We start from the raw sequence: 27,273 nt of genomic DNA on the forward strand, positions 1-27,273 counted from the left end.
AAGAAAAAGGTAAAGATACAAAGTATGAACAACAAATATGCATCTATCAACAAGTGAATCTAAGAACCAAGTGAATAAATAATCTAATGAACAGAATGAACTGGTGATTATAATAGAATCATGGACATAGAAAGGGAATGGACTGACTATTCTTGGGGGGGAAAGGGGTGTGGGAGATGCGGGAAGAGACTGGACAAAAATCGTGCACCTATGGATGAGGACAGTGGGTGGGGAGTGAGGGAGGAGGGTGGGGCGGGAACTGGGAGGAGGGGAGTTATGGGGGGAAAAAGAGGAACAAATGTAATAATCTGAACAATAAAGATTTAATTTAAAAAATTGGAAAAAAAAAGAAGTTTAAGGACATATGGGACATAAAGAGTCAGATCCGAAGATGTTCACTGAAGCATTGTTTGTACAGACATACCTTGGAGATATTGCAGGTTCAGTTCCAGACCACTGCAATAAATCGAGTAAGGGCATACCTCAGAGATGCTGTGGTTTTGGTTTCAGACCACCATAATAAAGTGAGTATCACAATCAGGCAAGTCATAATCTTTCTGCTGGTGAAGGATCTTGCCTTCCATTTGTAAAACAGGCAACACCTGTGAAGAGCAATCAAGCAAAGCACAATAAAATGAGGTATGCCTGTGATAGAAAAAGACTAGATAAACCCAAAAGTCTACCATTTGTAGAATAAACGGACCAGGGCACAACCATGCTGGGGATCACTATGAATGTTTTGTGTATGAATAGACACAGGTGATCTTGGCTTGGGTTGCTAGAAGCAGGATCTGAGACAAGGATTCTTGTGCACAAGATTTATTGGGGAGGTGCTCTCAGGAGAAGGGAGGAAAGCAAGCAAGATAGGGCCAGAGGAAAAAGCTAGGGAATAATTTGGTCTTAAATGGAGACCAACCTCAGTCTGATCCCACAGAAATTCTCTGGCGTATAAAGTGCACTACCGAGTATTCCCCTCCCCACCTTGAGGAAAAGACCTTTTGTACCCCCATGCCCATCAGTCCAACAGTTCTCAAAATGTTTAAGTTCCCTTCTTCCAGTGCACACTTACCTAATGAAATGACCAGGGGAAAGAACTGAAGTAATCATTACTACATATACATGCAGTGGTATTGCAGGGTCCTTCTTCCAGGGGACTTAGACCCCATGTAGTCCATGGGCTCCAGGTCTGAAAACTAGCTCATGTCCAGAAACTCAGCAGGAGGTAATGGCTTTGTACTGGAGCAACTGCCCTCAGCCTCCTCATCATTCAAGCCTGATGGCTTTTGATTTGCAGATTGACCAGTGCCCTTATCTCCAACTATTTTGCCACTGAGGGATATTATATTTTATTAACCACCTCCACAATTCCCACTGAGTCAGGCCCGCTTGGCTGCCTCTCTGGCCTAGCTCCATACTATGATTATTATATCCACCTAGTTCTGGCAGTTGAGCATAACCACCTGGCCTCTATTACTTTGGTTTTCCCATCATCTCCACTGCTAGTTAATGAGCCCAGCTCTGTGATTGCCTCTCCTACTGTCCACCCTGGCCTGTACATGAACTTCTTAATGATGCCGATGCTCTCTCATCTGCACATTCCTCATGGCCCTGGGGAACAGTAGGTTCCCTGAGCCCTCCTCTGGAACATAATCCTTCAGTGGATATTCTGACCTCACATAACAGATTCACTCAGCAGGCTCCACTCTGAGCCTTCTCATCACTGTCAGGACAATTCAGGCATTTCTACCCAACTTAGTGTCAGCAACATGCTTTCCATGCTTCTAGGATCCATCCTAGCAGTGTGTTTTTACCATCTTCCAGGGTCCTTTCCAGGATATTAAATCCTGGACTCCAGGAAAGAGTCCTATATTTACAAACTATCTTTTATCCAAATTTGTGTTCTACCTCCCTTGGTTCAGCAAAATCTTTGCCTATGCCTACTATCCCAGCTCCTGCTGGTACATTTTGACTAGATGCTTCAGTTTTATCCAGGTATTTTACCTTTCCTATCTTAGCAAGCATAACACACCCCCAGTTGGGGTACATTGAGATGTAACACTAAATAGCCTACTGTCCAGGAAGAGCAATGCAGGGAGGTGGGGCAAGTCCTGAGGGGGTAAACACATGCCTTGCAAAGGAGAGGGCCTCTGTATTGTGTTCAAGCCTAATGGAGCACGCTAGCTCTTAATAGCAACAAGTGGGCCACTTCTACATGCTCAGAGGGTTCATGAGAAGCTGGGAATTCGTTTTCAAGGTCCAGAAGTCTCTCTCGTATGTCGGATAATCATTCTTTCCTAACCAGATCCCTGACCTTGGCATAGCAGACCTACCTTAGTTGGGATTTTAATCACATTTAGAGACTGACTACTCATAAGTCCTGCGCCTGGTCCTTTGCGTTCTCTATCATCCTGCTGCAGGAGGAGAGAGCCTCTTTATATGCTACCAAGAAGGTTCAATGGATTTGACACTTAACTTTAAATTGCCAACTAATCACTTTCAACTTTTTATCTTTTTCCAAAATGTCAAACTTATGAATAACCACAAAATTCCATTTTTATAAAGATTACTATTCTCCTTATATTTCTCAAATGCCTGATACAACCAATAGCTGATATATTCCCTTCCACCAATGAAAAGTTTTAACTGCACTGCTACCCTGTGTCAGGGAATATCTACCTACCACTTCAATGGAGTCCAGCCAGGCAGTGGTGATCCAGGTCCAAAATCCCATAATACCTGCTTCTTCAGACCACTCCTGTCACCAATTGTCACAGAGTCTGGGTTCCCCAGAAAACAGACTCTGAGATTGAGATTAGTGTGCCAGGTATTTATTAGAGAATGCCCTTGGGAACAACACCTGTGAAAAGAAGGTGGAGGAAACAGCATTGGGCAGAGGGAGAAATGAAGCTATGATGCAGTCCCAACAAAGGCCTCAGCCAGCCCCATGGTAGTCTCTCAAACTAGAATGGCTGATTGTCCCAAATTTGGTTAAGAGGCAGGACTGGGCCTTGACACCACTGCATTAATTACTCATTAGATGTGGGCTTACCTTTCAAGGAGGCATGATCTTGGGTCAGGCAGTATTCTTTAGCCAAGGCAATCCCTAAAGACAGCTGATATCTGAGGCCATATTCTAAATGTGCTCCCAGCAGCTGGAGGAATAACATCTTCATTGCTATAGGGAGATCTGGGTGACACATTACAGCGTTCATCACATGTACTCATGGCCATACCATGTGAATGTAAACTTTCTGATCTGCATTCTAATAGGTATGGAAAATAATGCACTCACTAGGCCAGTGATGGCAAACCTTTTGAGCTCGGCGTGTCAGCATTTTGAAAAACCCTAACTTTGGTGCCGTGGCACATATAGAAATTTTTTTAATTTTGTTTTATTGCTTAAAGTATTACAAAGAGTATTACATATGTCTCCTTCCCCCTCCCTTGACATTCCCCCGGCCTTCCCTACCCCCCAGTGTCTTATGTCCATTGGTTATGCTTATATGCATGCATACAAGTCCTTCAGTTGATCTCTTACCACCCCCCTCCCGCCCCCAACCCTCCCCAGCCTTCCCGCTATAGTTTGACAGTCTGTTCGATGCTGCTCTGCCTCTGTATCTATTTTTGTTCATCAGTTTATAATGGTCTTTATTATCCATAAATGAGTGAAATCATGTGGTATTTTTCTTTCATTGACTGGCTTATTTCACTTAGCATAGTGCTCTCCAGTTCCAGTTTTTTGATATTTGCAACCATAGTAAAACAAAGACTTATATTTTTTGATATTTATTTTATATATTTAAATGCCATTTAACAAAGAAAAATCAACCAAAAAAATGAGTTCGCGTGTCACCTCTGACACGCATGTCATAGGTTTGCCATCACTGCACTAGGCCCTGACCAGTGTGGCTCAGTTGTCTGGAATGTCGTCATATACCAGAAAGTGGTGGATTTGATTCCCGGTCAGGGCACATACCCAAGTTGCAGGTTCATTCTCTCTCTCTCTCTCTCTCTCTCTCTCCTCTCCTTCCTATCCCTAAAATCAATTTTTTAAAAAGAATACAGCCCTCCCAGGGTGGCTGAGCGGTTGAGCATTGATCCATGAAACAAGAGGTCACAGCCTCGAACAACCACTTCAAAAATACAACTAAAAGACGGAACGGACATCATCCAGAACCACAGGAAGGCTGGCTGAGTGGAAGTTCTACAACTAGGAGGAAAGAGAAAAACATACCGAGACTCAGAGGAGGCGCAGTGCTGAAGTAAAATACTAAGGTGCGGAGTGCATGCAGAGCGGGCTGGTGGCTGAGGGCGTTTTCAATCAGAAGGGAGTCTCAGGCTCTGAGCTCCAGTTCCGGGCAAGTCTCTGGGGACCCAGACTCATATGGGAGAAGCGGGACTGTCTGGCATTGGTCAGAACCCTAGGGCAGCTTTCTCTCCATGGGGCTTGCAGCGATTACTGGGACACTGAGAAGCAGAGCCTCTGAGGGCAAGACTGAGAGCAGCCATAGTTGCTAACCCCGCCCTGTTGATCCCGTGGGACCCGCCCTGCCCAAGCCCTGCAGGGAGACTTTTGCTGGATAGCCTCAGGCAAAGGCTAGATTAGCACCTCCCTAGAGATCCAGGAGCCAGGAATCCCAGAGGTCAGAGTGGGACCATCCAGTTTGCAGCTCCATGGAACCATAAAAGACACACTCAGGGGGCAGACTCAGTGAGCACCAAAGCCCCATCGAAGCAAGTCTAGCCCCAGAGGGGTGTCTACAGCACAGAAGTTTTCCCACTGCAGACACAGCTGATTCTCACAGCCAATTGGCTTGGAGGTCAATTCCTCACAGTGATAACTACAACAATCAAGGCTTAACTACAACAAGACTGTGCACAAAGCCCACAAGGGGGTGCACCAAGAGTGTCTACCTCAGGTAATTGGGACACTTAGCACAGAAAGGCACTCTATCGACACAGCGAAGCATAAAAAATGCCAAGACAAAGAAACAGGACACAAACGACAGAACTGGAGGAAAGCAAACTGTTGGATATAGAGTTCAAAACCACACTTTTAAGGTCTTTAAAGAACTGTCTAGAAGCCGCCAATAAATTTAATAAGGCCCTCGAAAAGACTGGTGAGACCGCCGATAAATGTAGTGAGATCCTCAAGAAATCTAATGAGACCGTCGAGGTTGTGATAAAGAACCAACTAGAAATTAAGCATACACTGAATGAAATAAAGAATATTATACAGACTCCCAACAGCAGACCAGAGGAGCACAAGAATCAAGTCAAAGATTTGAAATACGAAGAAGCAAAAAACACCCAACCAGAAAAGCAAAATGAAAAAAGAATCCAAAAATACGAAGATAGTGTAAGGAGCCTCTGGGACAGCTTCAAGCGTACCAACATCCGAATTATAGGGGTGCTAGAAGATGAGAGAGAGCAATATATTGAAAACCTATTTGAAGAAATAATGACAGAAAACTTCCCCCACCTGGTGAAAGAAATAGACTTACAGGTCCAGGAAGCGCAGAGAACCCCAAACAAAGGAATCCAAAGAGGACCACACCAAGACACATCATAATTAAAATGCCAAGAGCAAAAGACAAAGAGAGAATCCTAAAAGCAGCAAGAGAAAGAAAATCAGTTACCTACAAGGGAGTACCCATACGACTGTCAGCTGATTTCTCAACAGAAACTTTGCAGGCCAGAAGGGAGTGGCAAGAAATATTCAAAGTGATGAATACCAAGAACCTACAACCAAGACTACTTTATCCAGCAAAGCTATCATTCAGAAGTGAAGGCCAGATAAAGAGCTTCACAGATAAGAAAAAGCTAAAGGAGTTCATCACCACCAAACCAGTATTATATGAAATGCTGAAAGGTATCCTTCAAGAAGAGGAAGAAGAAGAAAAAGGTAAAGATACAAAGTATGAACAACAAATACACATCTATCAACAAGTGAATCTAAAAATCAAGTGAATAAATAATCTGATGAACAGTGTGAACTGGTGACTGTAATAGAATCAGGGACATAGAAAGGGAATGGACTGACTATTCTTGGGGGGGGAGAGGGGTGTGGGGGATGCGGGAAGAGACTGGACAAAAATCGTGCACCTATGGATGAGGACAGTGGGTGGGGAGTGAGGGCGGAGGGTGGGGTGGGAACTGGGTGGAGGGGAGTTATGGTGGGAAAAAAGAGTAACTAATGTAATAATCTGAACAATAAAGATTTAATTGGAAAAAAATAATAACCTTAAATAAATGGGTTAAATGCTCCAATCAAAAGGTGTAGGGTACCTGAATGAATACAAAAACATGACCCAATTATATGCTGTCTACAAGAGACCCACCTCAAAACAAGACACACACAGGATGAAAGTGAAGGGATGAAAAATATTTTCCATGCAAATGGAAAAGAAAAAAAAGCTGAAGTAGCAATACTCATCTCCAACAAAATAGACTTGAAAAGCATCATGCTAAGCGAAATAAGCAAGTCGGAGAAAGATAAATATCATATGATCTCACTCATTTGTGGAATATAATGAACAACATAAATTGATGAACAAAAATAGAGCCACAGGGAGGAAAAATACTCTAGAATATAATAGAAGTAATCCTGTTTTTTGCAGATTTTTAATATTTCCTATAACTTTTGTGATATCATACTATGTTAGTGCAGTTTTGGTAACATCATATTTAAAATCCTTTTATTCTTGAAATATTAATGTTTATTGCATTTAATATTATATGTAAGATCATTTTTCTTGAATAATTGGTGTTTATTGCATGTAACATCATATTTAAAATCGTTTTTATTGAAATATTAAGGTTTATTACATGTAACATTATTATATTTAAAATCGTTTTTCTTGAAATAAAAACTGAAAAAAAGAAACAAGAGGTCACTGGTTTGATTCCCAGTCAGGGCACATGCCTGGGGTAATAGGCTTGATCCCCAGTAGGGGGCGTGCAGGAGGCAGCCAATCGATGTTTCACTCTCATCGATGTTTCTAGCTCTCTATCTCTTCCTTCCCGTCTCTCTAAAATCAGTAAAAAACATATTTTTAGAAAAGAATACATTTACTAGATCAATAGCCACATAGACATAGCCATGCTAACTTGTTCTAGTGAAGCTATCTCATCTGACACAGTAGTTGATACTACTACTTAGTAAAATCTGTGGAACTTCATTTTGTTACCTGCCATGATTTATCCTCTTCTTTTTTTTTTTTTTTTTTTTTTTTTTTTTTTAGGGTTACACTAGTCACTAGTGACTAGTGAATTAAATAGGTACCTGATGGGCACTGCATTGTGTAAGTCTTTGAGAGCACTAAATTCTGCAGTTTTCTCTGGGATGCAATATGGTTTTTAAATTTTATTTACTTACTATCTTAGTAGGTGGAAGTGAGGAGTTTCTGAAGTTTCTACTTGGCCTTTCCTACTACAATAGCTCTTACTCTACTACTGGTCAAGGAACCTATGTGAGGGTTCTGCAATCTGCTAAATTTTTCTAATGCAATAATACAGCCTGGACTATCAGCTAAGTCCACAGACCCAGCAGACCCATGGCGAACTACTCCTGGGCCAGGACTCCATTCATTATCTGAACCCCATTTGTTCCCTCTAGAATAGAGGGAGCTGGGTTTCTCCACTATAAAGTTACTATTTTTCCCCTTGTAATTAATAAATATCTTGGGGGAGATACTTTGAGACTACACAAATATCCCATTTCTTCTCAAATTTTCACCCACTAAATTTAGCATGCATATTGTCCACAACAATTATTATTGAGGTATTTGTCTAATGGCGATATTGTATTTTTCTCATTTTTTTACATTTCTTCATTGGAAATCATATGTAAGGCCTATCTCATCTCTCCAAAGTTTAAGAGATTTATAAGGTCACATAGAGTTGACATTTTATGATTCACTGTATTTATCACAATTTGTAATAATTTTGGTTTTCTGTCTAATTGGTCTGGTTCTGTCCCTCTATCAAGCAGTCCCTAAGCAGCAGTACATTGGCAGCTGCTAAGTTGGCTTACTATACTTTCATAGACTCAGCCAAGAAGACTACAAGCCAAATGGATACAGTTTATTACTTATGCAGGCACCAAAGCAAGATCCTCATGATGTCAGCATCCATGTCTCTAGTGCCACAGGATTACATTGAATTGCTGAGACCAGATGACAGATGACATGAGCAGTGGGTCTCTCTGTTGTAGAGAAGCCAACTCTCAATTACAGCCAAGCCTTTATACTGCAGCTATACTGAGGATAAGTGTGTGCACAATGATAGAGAGCATTATACCTCACCAGAACCAGGAAGGCAGATGAGAAACTGCCTCATGGCAACCTCCCATAAGATAGGAAGGTAGATGAGAACTTGTCTTGCTACAGCTCTTCACAATATTGTTCCATGTTCCAGAAAGGATCACAGGGCATACCTCCAAGATTTGAGTCAAATTGTGGTTGAGCCGTTGCTATGTGGCCTATGTGGAAAAGTTCAAGGTCCCCAGGATACTGTGGCAGAATTATTCCCCTACACTCACAACTAGAATGAAAGTTCCATGAGTCTAAAGTCTGTATATGGCTGGTTCACTGCTATATCCCCAGGAACTAAAATAGCACCTGACACACAGTAGATGCTCAGTAAATGCTTGATTTATGGATGGATGATGGATGGATGGATGGATGGATGGATGACTGGATGGATGGATGGATGGATAAGGACTTATAGTGTCTATTCTTATGGATCTCCACCTCAAAGTGGCATCCATGTCCTCTTTCCTGTTTCTTTTTTAGGTCTAATGATTTACCTCTGTCACTGCTGCTCAGTTTGTATGTACTGCTAAAATCAGTTTGAACAAACAACATTTCTATGGTATGTCTTTACTCCTCTTCCCTCTTCTTCATTGAACGCTCTTGACATTTGCCAGGACCAGACTCTAAGAAAGTTGGATTGACTGATTCAGCTATAATGTTGGGTCACTGACCTTTCTGAGCATTGTAGTTCTCAACCCTGGCTGCACCTTAGAACTAGCTTTAAAAAAAAAAAACAACTTGTCCTGGGATCCACCCCCCAGAAACTCTGATTTAAAAACTTATTGGGCCAAACCAGGGCTGAGAACCACTGCATTATGTAGAGTACAGGCTTGTAACCTATACCAACTGCTTTCTGATACACCTACTCTTGAGACCTTAATTATTTTCAACAGGAAACAAAATATTTCATTCCACAAAAGAGAAAGAATAATCAAATGCAAATGGCCCAGGAGAGGAATTAGACTGAACTAAAAATAGTAGTGGCTGAGTGCTGAGCATCGTAGTCAGATGACCTGGGTTGGAATACAGAATCTGCCACTTACTAGCCAGATGCCCTTGGACAACTAACTTCACTTCTTTAATATGTGAAAGCACCTATCCATATACTCAGCATGTAACATATCCCCAATATATGTTTATTAACTCTGAATATGAATCTCTGAGCTTCATCTGTAAATTGAAGGTAATAATGCCTGCCTGCCTACCTACTTCCTAGGGTTGCTCTGAGACTGAAAATAGATAAAAATAAAGGCATTTTATAAATATTTAGGCTGTACACATAGAAATTATAAGCATTATTTTTCTTTTGTGAAAATATTAAACATATATATCACTTTTTAAAACTTTCCAAGAATCATCATCCTGTGGTCTCACAGAGTCTCACAACAGCACTGAAAGTAAACTGGGTAACAAATTAACTGATAAGAAAACTGAGACAAGAGAGGCTGTGTGCTCCACACAGGTTGCTCAACAAAACTAAGACTAGATTCTAGGACCATTAACATAAAGGCAGACATTCTCTTCACCAAATGACTCTTATAAAACATCTACTAATAGCCCCCTCCCCTTAATAAGTAGGTTGGTTATCTGACCAGACTTATGAACTGTTGAACATGTTGGGACAGTTTTTTTACTTGGCCCTTTTAATGCAAGGATTGTATCTGAGAAAATCCACTCAATATTCTCCAGGTGTGGTTTTTGGTTTCCCTCAATCTCTGTTTTCTCTTGTAAAATATTTCATTAATGATGTCATTGGTACATTGTGGGGGGAAAAAATACCTTACACACTTCACCACCATCAGTTTTGTTTCTTACAATGTGCTAGTTTTCTAATTTCAACCTTAAAAAATGCAGTGAAAATGACAATTCTAAAGACTAATAGCCACAAGATGGCAGAATTTACCATTTCATTTTTTTCTTGCTTACATCATTTATTCATTCATTCATCCATTCATTCAAGAATTTTTCTTTGAGTGTCTACTATGTGTCCAGTGTTTTTCTAGGAAGCAAAAAATTACAAAAGAGGCACACTTAAGGGGTATAGTTCCCGACCTTAATGAGCTTTATGGAAGGGCAGTCTGTTGGGGAGAAAAACACATCTGAGAACCTTCAAATGAAAATACACGTGCCCTGACAAAGTAGCTAAGTTGGTTCAAGCATCATCCTGATACGGTTCCAAGGTTGTGCTTCAGTCCCCAGTCAGGGCACAATTTAAATGGAATAACAAATTGATGTCCTCTCCTCTCCCCTCCCCTCCCCTCTCCTCTCTAAGTCAATAAATATTTTTAAAAGAGAATACATGTGATTATGAGTCCAATGAGTGGTACAGACTGCTGTATGAGTTTAGGAGCCAGGTGGGCAGGGAAGTAAACATGGAGTAAGTGAGAACTGAGCTGGGGCTTGAAGGATGAATAAAATAGATAGATTTGAAAGAAATAATAAATCCCAGGCAAAGGGACCAGTGTGGGTTGTGCTGAAGTAGAAATGAAAAAACATGCACCCAGGTCAGTGATGACACTAACCTTGTTATAACAATCAGATATTGGGTAAACAAGAGTGAAATAAATTAGATCTCCATTGACTTTGTTAAAATCTTGCCCACCATAAAAGGTAAAGTTATCTATTAAGTCTGACAATAACTATAGCCTTTAGGCTGGCAATTTGTTCTAGCTTGTTCATCATTTGTAAAATGTGCAGGCTGGACAAGATGACCTCCAATAGCCCTCCCAAATCTTACAAAAGAGAGAGAGGGAGGGAGGAAGGAAGGGAGGGAGGGAGGGAGGGAGGGAGGGAGGGAGAGAGAGAGAGAGAGAGAGAGAGAGAGAGAGAGAGAGAGAGAGAGATGAAGGGAAGGAAGAAAAGAAGGAAAAGGAGGGAAGTGGAGGGGGAAAGTGGGGAGGGAAAGAAAAAGAAAACTGTAAGTTCCTTAACAATTACTATATTGCCTTTATCATGTTTCCATTGCAAACATAGTGACAGTCTGGGATAGTGATTAAAGCTTGGGCTCTACTGTTAGCTAGACTTAGTTTAACTCTTGCATCAGTCACTTACTATCTGTTCAATAGTAGGCAAGTTTACTTACCTTCTGAGGCCTCACTCATTCACTCAACAAATATATAGGTAACATTACTATATGCTAAGCCCTATTCTAGTCATTGGGAATAGAGAGATAAACAAGACAGACAAGAGTCCTTCTTTGGAGCTTACAGTTTTGTAGGTGAGACAGTCAAAAAATAATCACACAAGAAACTAGATAAAATTGTAATAAGTGCAAAAGTGCAGAGTGCTATGAGAGCAGATAACCAAAAAGCCTAACCCAGTTCTGTAGGTCAAAGAAGGTTTCCCCAAGCCAGCCACGTGGCTCAGTTGGTTAAGCATAGTCCCATAGGCGAGGAGGTCTCTGGTTCCATTCCCAGTCAAGACATGCTCGGGTTGTGGGCTTGATTCCCAGTAGGGGGCATGCAGGAGGCAGTAGACAAATGTTTCTCTTTCATCAATATTTGTCTCTCTCTTCCTCTCTGTGAAATCAATTTATATATTTGTGTGTGTGTGTGTGTGTGTGTGTGTGTGTGTGTGTGTGTGTGTGTGTATAAAGGTTTCCCCAAGGAAGGATAAGCCAGGAAAAGATGAGTTCACTTCAGGTCAAGTAAACAGCATGTGCAAGGGCCCTAAGACTAGAAGGAGCTTGGCATAGCAAGGCACTAAAAGGACACAGTAGCTAGAGCACAGAGAACTACGGCGTTAAGGGCAGAGGGGAGACTGAGGTATGTAAGTCAACAGAGCCTGGGTTATATAGTATCTTGAGAGCCCTATAAAGCCTGTGGACGTCATGCTAAAGCAATGAGATGTCTCCCTTTCCTTATTTGTAAACAAGAGAAAATAGTAACTCCTTCCTTATAGGGTAGCTGTAAATATTAAAGGGCACCACTTCCCTTTCCCATCCACACCTTATTGACTCTGTCACCAAGTCCCATCAGCACTACCTTCAAGAAATCTGTCACCTCCAAAATTGATTTCCATCTCCCCTACTGCCACCCTAGTCCAAGTCACTGTCTCTAATCTGGACTATTGCAAACTGGTCCCCTGACCTCCACTTTTGCTCCCCTCCAATCCATTATCCCTGCAGCAACCCAAATGATCTTACTAAAATGTAAATCTGATCATGGCACAACTTTGCTTAAAACCTTTCAGTGACTTCTCACTGATCTTAGGATAGAGACCAAATCCTTAAGACATATGCTAATGCTGCTCCCTTCCCTAAGGTGTATATTTCAACTCAGGACTCCCACCCCCTACTCACCTACTACATTCCAATTCATCCTTATTTCTCTTCTTCAGGTGAAGCCTTCCCTGTACCCAGCCAACCATCTATTTCAGGTTCTTTAGTAATTTACTCACTGAAAACCATGTTCTTTCCCTTCTGATCACTTATCTCTGTAATTACATGGTCACCAGTGCGATTTTTAAATGTCTGTTTCTGTCACTAAATTATTATAAGTACCAAGAAAGGAAGGAACACATATTTTTTGCTTACTTTTCTATTTCCAGAACTTTGCCCAACACTTGACATATAAGAAGCTCTCACTGAATATCTGTTCATTGAATGATTAAGATGTTAGCTACTGCCATAAATAAAAATAATAGTAAAAGTTTTCATTATTGAGGAGGAAACCAAGATGGTGGCATAGGTACACACCTGAAATTGCTGCCTCGCACAACCACTTCAAAAATACAACTAAAAGACAAAACAGACATCAACCAGAACTACAGGAAGGCTGACTGAGTGGAAAGTCTACAACTAGAAGGAAAGAGAAAAGCACACTGAGACTCAGAGGAGGTACAGAAGTAAAGTGCAGAGGTACGGAGGAACACATGGAAAGGGCTGGCAACTGAGGATGCGGTTGTCTTTTTTAATCGGGAGGGAGACACAAGCTCCCAACTGCTCTGAACTCCAGTTCTGGGTGAGTCTCTGCAGACCCAGACTCATACGGGGAGAAACTGAACTGTCTGGCATCAGGCAGAACTCGAGGGTGACTTTCTCTGAGGTGCTTGCAGCGATTACCACGGGACACTGACACCCAGGATCTCTTAGGGCAGGGCTGAGGATCAGCCATAGCTGTTTGCTCCGCCCTGTTGATTCCCTGAGACCCCGCCCCACCCAAGCTGTGCACAGAGGCTTTTGCATATGAATGACCTGGAGCTTTGCAATCTAAAATTACCTAACAAGCCGAAACTGGTTTGGCTCAGTGGATAGAGCGTCGGCCTGCGGACTGAGAGGTCCCAGGTTCGATTCCAGTCAAGGGCATGTACCTGGGTTGTGGGCATATCCCCAGTGGGAGATGTGCAGGAGGCAGCTGATCGATGATTCTCTCTCATCGATGTTTCTAACTCTCTATCTCTCTCCCTTCCTCTCTGTAAAAAATCAATAAAATATATTTTAAAATAATAAAATTACCTAACAAACTGCAGCTGGGTCAGAGAGATCCAGAACATCCAAAAGAAGGCCCAAGGCCCCACAGCAGCTTGCATTGCTCCACAGCTGGGCCTCATCTGGGCACCTCCAAATCCCAAACAAAGAAGAGGAATCTGCAGATCTCTCCATAGCTCCTGCTGGGTAGCCTCAGGCAGAGGCTATATTAGCACCTCCTTAGAGATCCAAGAGCCAGTGTACCCAGTGGTGAGAGTGGGACCATCCAGAATACAACTCCTCAGATCCATAAAGGACACACTCAGGGGGCACAGAAGTTCTCCCACCGTAAGCACAGCTGATTCTCACAGCCAACTGGCCTGGAGTCCATTCCTCCCAGTGATACCTACAACAATCAAAGCTTAACTAAAACAAGACTGTGCACACAGCCCACAAAGGGGTGCAACAAGAGTGTCCACCTCAGGTAATTGGGGAGGCTGAGCCACTGGGCCATATAGGACACCTAGCACAGAAAGCCACTCTATCAACACAGGGAAGCAGCCAAAATGTGGAGACAAAGAAACAGGTCACAAATGACAGAAATGGAGGAAAGCAAACCACTGGATATAGAGTTCAAAACCACGGTTATAAGGTTTTTTAAGAATTTTCTAGAAACCGCCAATAAATTTAGTGAGACCCTTGATAAATCTAGTAAGACCCTCGAGGATATGAAAAAGGACCCACTAGAAATTAAGCATACACTGACTGAAATAAAGAATATTATACAGAGATCCAACAGCAGACTAGAGGATCCCAAGAATCAAGTCAAAGATTTGAAATATGAAGAAGCAAAAAATACCCAACTGGGAAAGCAAAAAGAAGAAAGCATCCAAAAATATGAAGATAGTGTAAGGAGCCTCTGGGACAACTTCAAGCGTACCAACATCCGAATTATGGGGGTGCCAGAAGAAGAGAGAGAGCAAGATATTAAAAACCTATTTGAAGAAATAATGACAGAAAACTTCCCCCACCTGGTGAAAGAAATAGACTTCCCAGTCCAGGAAGCACAGAGAACCCCAAACTAAAGGAATCCAAAGAGGACCACACCAAGACACATCATAATTAAAATGCCAAGGGGAAAAGACAAAGAGAGAATCTTAAAAGCACCAAGAGAAAAAAAGTCAGTTACCTACAAGGGAGTACCCATACGACTGTCAGCTGATTTCTCAACAGAAACTATGCAGGCCAGAAGGGAGTGGCAAGAAATATTCAAAGTAATGAATAGCAAGAACCTACAACCAAGATTACTTAACCCAGCAAAGCTATCATTCAGAATTGAAGGTCAGATAAAGAGCTACAGTGATAAGAAAAAGCTAAAGGAGTTCATCACCACCAAACCAGTATTATATGAAATGCTGAAAGGCATTCTTTAAGAAGAGAAAGAAGAAGAAAAAAGGTAAAGATAAAATTATGAACAACAATTACATATCTATCAACAAGTGAATCTAAAAATCAAGTGAACAAAAAATCTGATGAACAGAGTAAACTGGTGAATATAATAGAATCAGGGGCATAGAAAGGGAGTGGACTGACAATTCTCAGGGGGGAAAGGGGTGTGAGGGTGTGGGAAGAGACTGGACAGAAATCGTACACCTATGGATGAGGACAGTGGGGGCGGGTAAGGGCAGAGTGTGGGGTGGGAACTGGGTGGAGGGGAGTTATGGGGGGAAAAAGAGGAACAACTGTAATAATCTGAACAATAAAGATTTATTTAAAAAAATATGCTGGACATATAAAATCCCAACGGGGGATAGGCACACACTCCGAGAAGATCATTGAATGGCCACGGCCCAAATTTTAAAAATATTTGGGAGATTCAGGAGACACTATTAGAGCTGTTTGAAGAACTGATCAAAGATTGTAAAACATTTCACGGAGTTGGCTTAAGGTGATCAGATCAGAATTGCAGCACACATGAGTTGAAGAGGGAGGGGAAGGCAGGTGCAAAATACCAGGGCCTGGAGGTCAAGAATACTTGCACTGGGGACACAACTATATTGCATATCAAAATAAAGCTGCTCTGGGGTAAGGGGACGCCAAAAAGCAATCACACAAAGTAGTTTTCACCTGGCCACACTTCTCCCACGTGCTCTACCTCTTACTTGAACTTTTGTAGATTGGCAAGCTGCCATGCTCAGGGTTCTGTTTTAGCACATGCTGTCCATCACTACCAAAGCCTTTTTATAAATTTATGCCAGCTTTAAGGACTTGGAATCTGTGCTATGTCATGAAGGCACAGAGGTAAAGATAACCACTGCTTTTTGCCAAGTGGAGTCTATCAGCTTGTGAGACCTAAAACACAAATTCAAAAATTCAAATTTGGTGACCTGGAAGGCAAGGACTATAGGCCCAGGTTGGTTGTCTGAAGAAAAGCATCTCCTTTATGGTAGAGAAGTGAACTATTGGCTGGATAGGGAGAATGGAGAGGAAGGAATAAAGCAGTGGTTCTCAACCCTCTGGCCCTTTAAATACAGTTCCTCATGTTGTGAACCAACCACAAAATTATTTTCATTGTTACTTCATAACTGTAATGTTGCTACTGTTATGAATCATAATGTAAATATCTGATATGCAGGATGGTCTTAGGCGACCCCTGTGAAAGGGTCGTTCGACTGTCAAAGGGGTCGCAACCCACAGGTTGAGAACCGCTGGAATAAAGGAAGCACAGCCTCAGCCTCTGGAATTGCAAAGACACCTGCAAAATGCTTTCCCTAAGGTGCTTGGAGTCAAGTAAACTAATTTGAGAAGCAAACCCTGCCTCTTTTCACAGGCCCTCAAAATGCTTGTTTCAGCCTCCACCCGCTCTATGTAGAGAGGCAGGTTGAAATCTCATTAGAATGTGGAAAGGCTGTGACCCAGAAGTCCCTATTCTCCTCCAACCTGAGAAGGGAAGTGAGAACTGACATGATCCAGGTGTGTGCCCCTGGGGTCTATGTTTCTTGAAGAGAAAGAGACCATGGTAGCCAAGGTGCTGACAACCATATTTGACATCAACTAAATAGCTGAGAAAGGTAGTACTGTTGCTAAAAACAGGATCAGTGAGAGCAAGGAAGGGCAGGGTTGCTTTAAATAAGCATGTTAATGCCGCGGGCCCTCAGTGGCAACTCTGAGTATGGCCCTAAGAGGCCAGAAATCTCCTTGACTGGTCACATTCAGGCCTTCCCTCATTAAGCATACAACAGCTGAGCAGCCAATCAGAGCATTAGAAGAGAATGGGCAAAGGCAATGACAGAACTCTGTGTAGGATTTGCAGAAGGAGGCATCTGGGGCATTTTGGTGTTATGCAAAAATTTGTGGTGGGAGGATTTGACCCTCTCCTTCACATCTGGATTGAGAGAACTTATCTATTCTCTTCTGTACTCACCTGGAGGTTGATGGAAGGAACAGGTAAGTGGGGTCTTCCTTCATAATAACTCCAGAGTTTTCTCCCCAGGCAGTATATAACATAGTTGAGGCTTTAGACTCGTTTAAGACATGGATTCAAATCTTAACTTTACCACTTATTAGCTCTGTGAGCCTAAGCAATTTAATTCTCTTCTCTGAATCCCATCTGTAAAATGAGAATAATAATTACACAATAGGGTTATTGTGCGGTTTAAATTAAATATTATATATCAATGCCTGATACCTAGAACTCAGTAGATTATTATTACTATAATTTGGGTTGATTACTATACATTTTCATCTAAAAAAAGACAATTTTGGATAGTGGGGGAAAATGTAAGTTTTAAAGACAGACAGACTTAGAGTTATATCCTGGCTCTATCACTAACTATTTGTTTTAGCTTGGGCAAGCCAATGTCATCTGTAATATGAAACACTCCAAATGACCATCAACATTTACACCACAAGCAGATCCAGATACTGTGGGGCCTGAAGTTTATACCATTTGGGTTAAATAAGTTTTTTGTCAAAGTTGGGTACAATCCTAAACATTTATTTAGAATCATAAAAGAAATTACATGTGTTAAAAACTGACAAATACCACCCTGGCCAGTGTGGCTCAGTTTGTTGGGTGTTATCCAGTGCACCAAGAGGTCACCAGTTCCATGCCTGCTCAGGGCACATACTCAGGTTGCTGGCTCAATCCCCAGTAGGGGGCATGCAGGAGGCGGTCAATTGATGTTTCTCTCCCTCTCCTTCCTGTCTCTTTAAAATCAATGAAAACATATTTTTTAAACTGACAAATACCATGAACATCACAAAATCGAAAAAACACATTACTGCTTTAAATTAAATTAACATACCTCTTTGCTACCCTTTTTTATTTTTGGAGCTGCATATCTTTTGAACACCTCTTCACCTGATACCACTTTTTGTGGTATAATTTTTATAGCAAGAATAGAAAAACAAATGAGTTTTTTTCAGCTTCACCACCACTCATCACATGGATAATGTCATGTAAATTATCTGGATTGTTTTCAAATTTGGAAAAACCTCTATCAAACCTCTATCATTTATTTAATATATTAGCTATAATATTTTAGGATATGTCATAGTTTTTATGTCAAGACTAATCTTAAATAAGCTTTAGATTTACTATTTTAGAAGTGTTCCCACAAGTCATTCCTACACTGGTATAGCCAGCAATAACTTAACTATATGCAGAAATGATAGAAAACCACGTAACTATATCCTACTAACCCTAAATAAAGTATCTGCAACTCAATTTCTATTTCGTTATATCCCCAAAGAATAGCTCTGGTAAAAAAACAAACCTCTCCCTAGAAGGCAAAGAAAAGCAGAAAATATGAAAAGAGCAGAAGTCTTTCCTGGGTTGGGAGAAGGTAGACAACAATCATTTTTAATACATCTTGTAGATGTCTTCACATGTAGATTCAAGGTTAATAAATGTATTCCCTTCCAATATACGTTTAAAGTAGTCTAGTGTTGTGAACTCCATTGATAGAACTTAGAAAATGACACCCCAGATTCTGGGGCGCAGAAGAATGAAGCCTCAGAGGAAAACTGGTGGAGCCACCATTGAACTCTAGACCTGTTCTGTGGCAAAGACTTTCTAAAGTGTAGCAAAGACAGAAATCTTAACAAAAAGATGGACAGATTTAACTGTACTATATTAAACTTTAAAACATCTTTGTAGTTAAAGCAAACAAAATCAAACATCAAACAAAATCAAACATCAAACAAAAAGTAGGGAAAATAAGTACTTGTTATTCATATTACAAAGGAATGACAGCCCCAGAGCAGCATTGAACAGACTGTCAAACCACAGCGGGAAGCCCGGGGAGGGTGGGTGGGGGGGTAAAAGATCAACTGAAGGACTTGTATGCATGCATATAAGCATAACCAATGGACACAAGATACTGGAGAGTCGGGGAGGCTGGGGGAATGTCAAGGGGGAAGAAAAGGAGACATATGTAATACTCTTTGTAATACTTAAAGCAATAAAACAAATTTTTTTAAAAAAAGAAATCCATTAAATTTTTGGAAGCATGAGGAATTCAACAGGAGGACCATCAAAGCACATGAACAGGCCATTAACAGAGGAAGAAATACAAAAGGAAAAATTGAAAGAATTGGCAAGCATTTAAGGAAACTAAGTCCTATTGAGAATGTAAATTAATTCACCTTTACATGGGGCAATTTGACAATATAAAAATAACACTAACATTTGTAATGAGCTTGCTATTTGCCAAGTATTCTGGGAAATGATTGACTTACTGGATCCTCACCCAACTTTACTGATATTCAATATGCTCCACTTGTAATAATGAAAGACACAAGACTCTTCAGATAATCGACAATAATGTTTAGTTAAATGGATCATGGAACCTCTATAAAAGTAAGGGAGAGCAGACTTTGTCACCTCAAAATATGCCTCTTTGGGATGTGTATTATTTTAAGCTGGTTATTTTTAAAATGTTTTTTATTGATTTTGAGAAGAGAGAGGGAGGGGGAAAGAGAGACAGAAACATCAATGAGAGAGAAACACCATCAATAGGTTGCCTCCTGCACACACACACACCCTCCTCCGGGGGTCAAACCAGCAACCCGGGCATGTGCCCAGACCAGGTATCGAAACGATGACCTCCTGGTTCCGGGTCTATGCTGGTTACTGTTAAGAAACAAAAAAGAACCTTTGAACTTCCCCCTTTACCTGCCTAAAGGAACTCAGGTAGAAAAACTTGCTTAAAGAAAGGAAGCTATCACCTCAGCATCATAATATGAGCTAAGTGTGGTAGACAGTGAGAAGACAAGCAATGTTGGTTAAGATTTCCCTCTGTGTCCCATTCTTTCTGGGAGGTCTGGCAAGAATTTACCAAATGTTTGCTCTTTCTGGTCTACTTGTGAATTGCCTACTTTCACTTTCAAGTCCCAGACCCCTCCCTGCCTTCCTCTCCTTAGTCGAGAATGGCATATAAGCATCAATTACCCAATATGTCCTCTATTCTCATATTCTTCTTTTTATTTAAATTCTTTATTGTTTACAGTATTACATGTCTCCTTTTTCTCCCATTGACCTCTCTCCGGCTGCTCCCGCCCCCCAGCACATGCCCTCATGCCCCTACTGTCTGTGTCCATTGGTTATGCTTATATGCATGCATACAAGTCCTTTGATTGATCTCTTACCCCCACTCCCACACTCCTCTGCCTTACCTCTGAGGTTTTGATGGTCTGTTCGCTGCTTCTATGTCTCTGGATCTATTTTTGTTCATCAGTTTATGTTGTTCATTACATTCCACAAATGAGTGGGATCATGTGATATTTATCTATCTCCAACTGGCTTATTTCACTTAGCATAATGCTCTCCAGTTCCATCCATGCAGTTGGGAATGGTAAGAATTCTTTGTTTTTTACAGGAGCATAGTATTCCATTGTGTAGATGTACCACTGTTTTTTAATTCACTTATCTGCTGGTGGACACTTAGGCTGTTTCCAAATCATAGCTATTGTAAATTGTGCTGCTGTAAACATAGGGGTGTATATATTCTTTCTGATTGGTGTTTCTCATTTCTTGGTATATATTCCTAGAAGTGGTATTACTGGGTCAAATGGGAGTTCCATTTTTAAATTTTTGAGGAAACTCCATACTGCTTTCTACAGTGGTTGCACCAGTCTGCATTCCCACCAGCAGTGCAGAAGGGTTCCTTTTTCTCCACATCCTCACCAGCACTTGTTGTTTGTTGATTTGTTGATGATAGCCATTCTGACAGGTGTGAGATGGTATCTCATTGTCATTTTGATTTGCATCTCTCAGGTGATGTTTTCATATGTCTGTTGGCCTTCCTTATGTCGTCTTTCGAAAAGTATCTATTTAGGTCCGTTGCCCATTTTGTTATTGGGTTGTTTATCTTCCTTTTGTTAAGTTGTATGAGTTCCCTGTAAATGTTGGAGATTAAACCCTTATTGGTGATAACATTAGCAAATATGTTCTACCATGCAGTGGGCTTTCTTGTTGTTTTGTTGATGGTTTCTTTTTCTGTGCAGAAGCTTTTTATTTTGATGTAGTCCCATTGTTTATTTTCTCCTTAGTTTCCATTGCCCTAGAAGCTGTATCGGTGAAGACATTGCTTCAACATATGTCTGAGATTTTGCTGCCTGTGGATTCCTCTAATATTTTTATGGTTTCCCATCTTACGTTTAAGTCCTTTATCCATTTTGAGTTTATTTTTGTGTATGGTGTAAGCTGGTGGTCTAGTTTCATTTTTTTGCATGTATCTGTCCAGTTTTCCCAACACCATTTTTTAAAGACACTGTCTTGACTCCATGGTATGTTCATGGCTCCTTTGTCAAATATTAATTGAGCATAATGGCTTGGGTTGATTTCTGGGTTCTCTGTTCTGTTCCATTGGTCTACATGTCTGTTCTTGTGCCAGTACCAAGCAGTTTTGAGAACCATGGCTTGGTAATACAGCTTGATATCTGGTATTGTGATCTGTCCAACTTTGTTCTTCTTTCTCAGGATTGCTGTGGCTATTCGGGGTCTTTTTTTATTCCAGATGAACTTTTGGAGCTTGTTCTAGATCTTTGAAATATGCCATTGGTATTTTCATGGAGATTGCATTGAATCTGTAGTTTGCTTTGGGTAGTATGGACATTTTAATGATGTTGATTCTACCAATCCATGAACATGGTATGTTCTTCCATTTGTTTATGTTTTCCTCTATCTATTTTTTCAATGTCCTGTAGTTTTCCAAGTACAGGTCTTTTACATCCTTAGTTAAGTTTATTCTTAAGTATCTTAATTTTTTGGTGCAATGGTAAATGGGATTGTCTTTTTCATTTCTCTTCCTGTGATTTCATTATTGGTGTATAAAAAAAGCCATAGATTTCTGGGTGTTAATTTTGTATCCTGCTACATTGCTGAATTCATTTATTAAGTCTAATAGTTTTTTGATGGAGTCTTTAGAGTTTTCTCTAAAACTGTCATGTCATTTGCGAATAATGACAGTTTTACTTCTTCTTTTCCAATTTGGGTGCCTTTTATTTCTTCTGCTTGTCTGATGGCTATGGCTAGCACTTCCAGTACTATGTCAAACAGGAGTGGTGAAAGTGGGCATCTCTGTCTTGTTCCTGTTCTTAGGGGAACTGGTTTTAGTTTTTGCCCACTGAGTATGATATTGGCTGTAGGTTTGTCATATAAGGCTTTTATTATGTTGAGGTATGATCCCTCTATTCACACTGTACTGAGAGTTTTTATCAAGAAAGAATGTTGTATTTTGTCAAACACTTTTTCTGCATCAATTGATAAGATTATGTGATTTTTGTCTCTCAATTTGTTTATGTGAAGTATCACATTTATTGATTTGCGGATATTGTACCATCCTTGCATCCCCGGAATAAATCCCACTTCGTCATGGTGTATGATCTTTCTAATGTAATGCTGAATCTGATTTGCTAGAATTTTATAGAGGATTTTAGCTTCTATGTTCATCAGGAATATTTACCTGTAATTCTCTTTCTTTGTGGTGTCTTTATCTTGTTTTGGGAATTACAGTAATGTTGGCTTCTTAGAAAGAACTTGAAAGTGTGCCTTCCTCTTGAATTTTTTGGAGTAGTCTGAGGACAGGTTTTAGTTCTTCATTGAATGTTTGGTAAAACTCCCCTGTGAAGCCATCTGGACCAGGGCTATTGTTTGCTGGAAGTTTTTTTATTACAGCTTCAATTTCCTCCATAGTTATCGGCCTACTCAAGTTTATTTTTTGTTTTTTTTTTCCTGATTGAGTTTTGGAAGATTGTATTTTTCCAGGAATATGTCCATTTCATCTAGGTTGTCAATTTTGTTGAAATAGAGTTGTTCATAGTATTTTTTTTTTTTACAATCCCTTGTATTTCTGTGGGGTCAGTTGTTACTTCACCTCTTTCATTTCTGATTTTGCTTATTTGGGTCCTCTCTCTTTGCCTCTTGGTGAGCCTGGCTAGAAGTTCATCAATCTTGTTTATCCTTTCAAAGAACCAACTCTTGGTTTTATTAATCTTTTGTATTTTTTTTTATCTCTGTGTCATGTATTTCTGCTCTGATCTTTATTATTTCCTTCCTTCTGCTCACTCTGGGCTTTTCTTGTTGCTCTCCTTCTAATTCTTTAAGTTGTAGGGAGAGATAATTTATTATAAGTTTTTCTTGTTTTTTGAGGTAGGCCTGTCATGCTATGAACTTCTCTCTCAGGACTGCTTTCACTGTGTCCCATAGATTTTGGATTGTTGTGTTTTCATTGTCATTCATTTCCAGGACTTTTTTTTATTTCTTCTTTGATCTCTTTGGTAACCCAATCATTGTTTAATAGCATGCTATTTAGCCTCCAAGTGCTTGATTTTTTAAATTGTTTTTATTGTAGTTTATTTCTTGTGCTCATATTATGGAATCCCTGCCTGTACATCCATAATTATTTGGCCAATTTCTCCCATTAATCTGACTCATGCCAAAAGAACTTAGAGAGTTAAAAGGAAAATGATTTCCGCCCCCACCCCCCCACAATAGGATTGAGATGATTTATATCTCTTAACATGGAAAACTGTCCAAAATGTAATAAGTTTTTTAAAAGGCTACAGAAGAGAATGTACAATTTAACATTTATATAGTATAAAGCTGTATGAATACATGTCTACATGTGTGTGTATATATAAAGAAATCTCTGGGTTATATGCCAAAATTATAACAATGGTTGTTTAAAGGTGGTAGAATTTTACATGAACTTGGTTTAAAGAGTTATACCTTTCTATTATGCCTTCTGAATTTTTGCTATCACTACTCCTGCTGTCCAGAAGTGATAGGCATGCAACCTATACTGTCACACAAAGTCCCAAGTTTAGAAGAGCCCATGTTTGGTTTAATATTTTGCTGTCAATATGTTTAAATTCTGAATAATTCATGAGCAAGGGGCCTCACATTTTCCATTTGTACTGTGTCCTGCAAATTATGTAGCTGGTCCTGTCAGTACAGCTTGCGTGAAGTGTGTTGATCTCTACCCATCACCACTGTGAGAACTTGCTACTCTCATTTTCCTTCCTTCAAATAGAAGGAGAAAAAACTCTCAACTCTCTTTTGACTTATTTTTTCCACTGTCAGTAGACATATCAACCCTCTCCCTGGAAGGAGAGGGGAAACCCCTGAGGGCAGACTATTTTTCTTCCCTAGTAGATTTTAGCTTTACTCCATCTTGAAGCCCTTGACAGGATAGATTATGGGTGTCTATATTAGAGTATCTGCCCATACCTTCCAAAATGCCAATCTTAGCAGGAGAAAAATCTGTTCTGAGTTCCACAATCAATCACAGCCATGACTCTAGCATCAAATGCACATGTGTACATTTACATATGTAAATTATCTTTAGGTCATTCAATAATGAGCCCATACCCATGCCCCTGAGTTTTCCTTATACTTTATTACCATCAACTAAGCTTTTTATTGTCAGGAAGAGTTTCATGTATTGTCCTCTTGGAGATTTCACAGCAATTCCTTCCTTCATATCTTTTGTAAAGATTTGTTTTTAAAAACTATCCCCTTTTCTATCCCTAAGAAATCATGCTTTTGAAATGTTGGAATAATGTCTTTAACCTCCTTTACCTCTACTATTTCTATTGTTTCCTATTTCTAAAGGCCATATATCTACTGAGAGAAAAGAGGGTCACAGTCCTATGGTGACTCAATTCCATTAAAAATGTGGCTATAACATCTTATCAAAAGCTTTTTGAGACCAATTTATATTATATCCACCAAAAGTTTTATCTGCATGCAATTTAATCCTTCAAATAAATCCAGTTAACTAGATAAGCATTATAAGAAATGACCACATTTCCTCTAAGGAATTCTTTTGGTTCAAATATCCTTACTAGCTTTACTGACATGATAGTCAAAGTCTCCAGTTCTTGAATAACCATCATGGTCCCATAACTGTCATATAAAAACTTCAACTTATGGATATTTTCAAACACACACAAAAGTATAGGGAATACTGCAGTGAAGTTCCAGGTATCCATTATTCAGCTTCAGCAATTACATTCTTCCAATTTTAATCATCACTTTTTAATTTTGTCTCTTGATGTAGAGGAAATTTTGAGCATTAGATTCTAATTAGGAATACAGCCATATTGATATTCTCACTTAAAATAAAGTTGTCACCTAACTAGCAGTTATCTATTAGAATCTAAAAGCATCCACATTCCCAGAGTTTCTATCTCTAACCAACCTGCTCCCCAGTTCTCTCTCCCCCTACTCCTGAATTGCAACTGGCATTTGTCCCAGCTAACTGGTATAATCCTTTCAACTACATAATGTAGGACAGCAGGACTTTGAGAGTAGATTTGCTTACCATACTACAAAAGAGGCAAAAATGTCTCCAACCACTGTATCCCAGAGCAATTTCTTTTCAATTCTTTACCTTCTGGAGAAGCAAAAAAATAACAGCATCAGAACAAAACTTATTTTTTGCCCTAGCCAATGGCTCAGTTGGTTGGAGCTTTGTCCCATACACCAAAAAGTTGTAGGTTCAGTTCCCCATCAGGGTACATACCTAGGTTTCAGGTTCAATCCAAACAGAGGCAACTGCTCAATGTTTTTTGTTTGTTTGTTTGTTTGTTTGTGTTCTCTCTCTCTCTCTCTCTCTCTCTCTCTCTCTCTCTCTCTCTCTCTCTGTGTGTGTAAAATCAAATTTTTAAAAATATCCTCGTCCTAGCCAGTTTGGCTCACTGGATAGAGCGTCGGCCTGGGAACTGAAGAGTCCCGGGTTCGATTCCGGTCAAGGGCATGTACCTTGGTTGCAGGCACATCCCCAGTAGGGGGTGTGCAGGAGGCAGCTGATTGATGCTTCTCTCTCATCGATGTTTCTAACTCTCTATCCCTCTCCCTTCCTCGCTGTAAAAAATCAATAAAATATATATATTTTTTAAAATATCCTCGAGTGAGGATTTTAAAAAATGAGAAAAAACTTGTCTTTTAGGCCTTTTGTTTAAATATCTGTTTTAAAACATGCTCATGTCTGTGCATGTGAAAGTGGATGTTAGGAAAAGAAAGCAAGAAGAACAAGGCTCACAGGGGATAAGATGGAGGATTAAGTTATGGGTCATAGAAAAGGAAGCAATAGTTCTAGGTGCCCTCTGGGAGACTTTGTTTTATTTTAATATTTTTTTAAAAATGTTAATACTCACCCAAGGATATGTTTAGAGAGAGGAAGGAAGAGACAGAGAGAGAGAGAGAGAGAGAGAGAGAGAGAGAGAGAGAGATCAACCAGTTCCCTCCTGTACATGCCCCTACCTAGGGATGGAACCCGAAACATAGGTTTGTGCCCTGACCAGAATCAAACCCACAATCTTGGTGTACAGGATGATGCTCCAACCGAGCCACCTGGCCAAGGCAACTCTATTTCTTTTAATCTTCCCCAAAACTTCAGGTATAATCTAATTCCCATTTTCTAAATGAGGAAACTCAATCTCAGAAGTCTTGTGGCTCAAGATACCTAGTTTGTGAGCCTTGGAGGAGAAATTAAACCTGTCTGACTCCAAAGCTGTGCCCTTTCTCCCCAAGTTGTAGGGTCAGGAGCACTGGGCACTGACACAGGGAATTGGGTGGGGTCCCACGGACAATCCCTTTTGAGGCCTGAGCCTGAAATCAATGCCACTTTGTAGTAAGACTTTCTCTTTTTCTCACCAGATGGTTCCCTTAAATTAGTTGAAGCCTGTGGGCCTTAAATATGCAGGCGGATGCAGGCGGATGCATCTTGATTATAATACAGCAGTTTGGTTTTAGTTGCAAAGTGTTATGCTTAAAATGAAGAATGTGACTGGCTGACTTACAGAATTTTCTTTTTAAAGGATGGGGGTTCTTTGTGCTTGATCAGTCCAGTCCCTGAATGCTTGGCTGCTCTCCATAGCAGAACTATACCCAGCCAGACCACCAAAAGCAAATGTTCTATAGCCATTTCTCTAGGACAGCTCTGGGCTACAGGATCTTTCCCCAGTCCACACTGCTGATACTGCCCCTGAGATCCGCTGGAGGCAGCTCTTGCTTTTCTTCCCTTAGCCAGACGAGGAAAG

General features: G+C 40.3%; 1 long non-coding RNA gene across 1 annotated transcript; it reads right to left on the reverse strand.

The window, feature by feature from the left end:
- Positions 1 to 466: 466 nt before the first annotated feature.
- LOC118653321 lies at positions 467 to 25,631 on the reverse strand. The gene is made up of 3 exons (XR_004966838.1): positions 25,554 to 25,631; positions 17,147 to 17,332; positions 467 to 602 (listed from the first exon to the last, which is right to left on the reverse strand). It is a non-coding gene; the product is annotated as an uncharacterized LOC118653321 (long non-coding RNA).
- Positions 25,632 to 27,273: the final 1,642 nt, after the last annotated feature.

The sequence above is a fragment of the Myotis myotis genome, unplaced genomic scaffold, assembly GCF_014108235.1.
Source record: "Myotis myotis isolate mMyoMyo1 unplaced genomic scaffold, mMyoMyo1.p scaffold_m19_p_4, whole genome shotgun sequence".
Taxonomy (NCBI): domain Eukaryota; kingdom Metazoa; phylum Chordata; class Mammalia; order Chiroptera; family Vespertilionidae; genus Myotis; species Myotis myotis.